Genomic DNA, 1,571 nt, shown 5'->3' with positions numbered 1-1,571 from the left:
TATCTCCCTAACCTTAATTCGACGGTTGTCCATTATCATTTGATGAATTTCTTCGATGTTATCGGTGGTGGTCGCAGTTGTTAGCCGTCCCGAACGCTTATCATCAGCTAAGCTGGTACGACCACGTTTAAATTCAGCCACCCATCTTTTCACGGTGGCAAATGATGGGGCAGAGTCCCCGTAAACAGCGTCCAACTCGGCTTTAATTTGCGTAGACGTATTGCCTTTCAAATGCAAGAATTTAATTATAGCACGATATTCAATTTTTTCCATTTTTACAAAATGACAAATGATTGTCAAACAAGAACTGAACATTCAAAGTGGCCACAATTGTCACAGATATCTTTCGTAAGTATCACGATTATAATATCAGAATGGCTTTGACGAGTAACGCCATCTTCATGATGAGGCTCAAAACTTTTCAGACGACCCTCGTATATTAACTAATTCCTTTTATTTACAATATTTTAGCATTTTCTAAATAAATTTGCCATTCTCATGAATGTATTTTTCAAAGCTTCGAAGCTTCGAAAATGTTATAAACTTCGAAAATTCGAAGTTATCTTCGAATCCTATCAAAAGTAATAGCTCTAATTTGGATTGCGCGCGAGATGATGAGATGAGAAGAGTAATGGAAGGCGGAGCCGAGTCGAAAATCGGCCGAGAAGTGCAAATCGTGCCGAGCCCTACATAGTATAATAGAGATGCGCAAAGTGTCTTGTGATCGTAAATATTTCTCTGATTTGATGGAGTCTTTCGTTTCTAAATGTAATGCTGCCATATGGTGGATGCAAATTTTGTGCATTTATAACGTTTTCGAAGCTTCGAAGCTTTGAAAAATACATTCATGCGAATGGCAAATTTATTCAGAAAATGCTAAAATATGCAACATTCAATGCAAAGCACGAAAAAATAAATAAATATTCACAAAACACATTGAAGGATGAATTTACTAACTTCATTCCACAGGAGTGTTGAGTATATTGACAGTAAATTCAACGTGACAACATTACATTTAAGCCCATGGCACATATAAAAACGTAAGACTAAGGTCGTAAAACGTAATCAGTAAGTAAATTGGCGAATCACGGTAGAGACCGTAAGGCTAGTACCGAATCCAATGTTACGATTTCCTTACTGCTTACGTCTTACGGCCTTACGTTTTCATATGTGCCATGGGCTTTAGACTCCATTCAATCAGAGAAATTAAGATCACGTGACACTTTGCGCACCTCTGTTATACTATAGGGTCTCTAGGTCAAGCGGCTCGTTTTATATTTTTATGCACTTGGCATCGCAATGCCGATAAAATTAATTAATTAATTTGTTAATATTAATTTATTACTACATGATATTTATACATAAGACATAATTAATGATATTAAATGTATATAAAATGTATCTCTGTGGATAGAAAAGGTTTAAAATATATATTAAAATAGAATAAAACCTTTAAAACATTATATTTACCAAATATTTATTTATTATAGTAAAACTTATACATTTGAAATATCAATCAAATTATATGCGTCGCGTGGTTTGAATACATTAAATTATTATACTATCAATTT

The sequence above is a fragment of the Mycetomoellerius zeteki genome, unplaced genomic scaffold (genome assembly GCF_001594055.1).
Source record: "Mycetomoellerius zeteki isolate Tzet28-1 unplaced genomic scaffold, Tzet1.0 scaffold293, whole genome shotgun sequence".
Lineage (NCBI taxonomy): Eukaryota > Metazoa > Arthropoda > Insecta > Hymenoptera > Formicidae > Mycetomoellerius > Mycetomoellerius zeteki.
Note: the sequence above shows the minus strand (reverse complement) of the source record.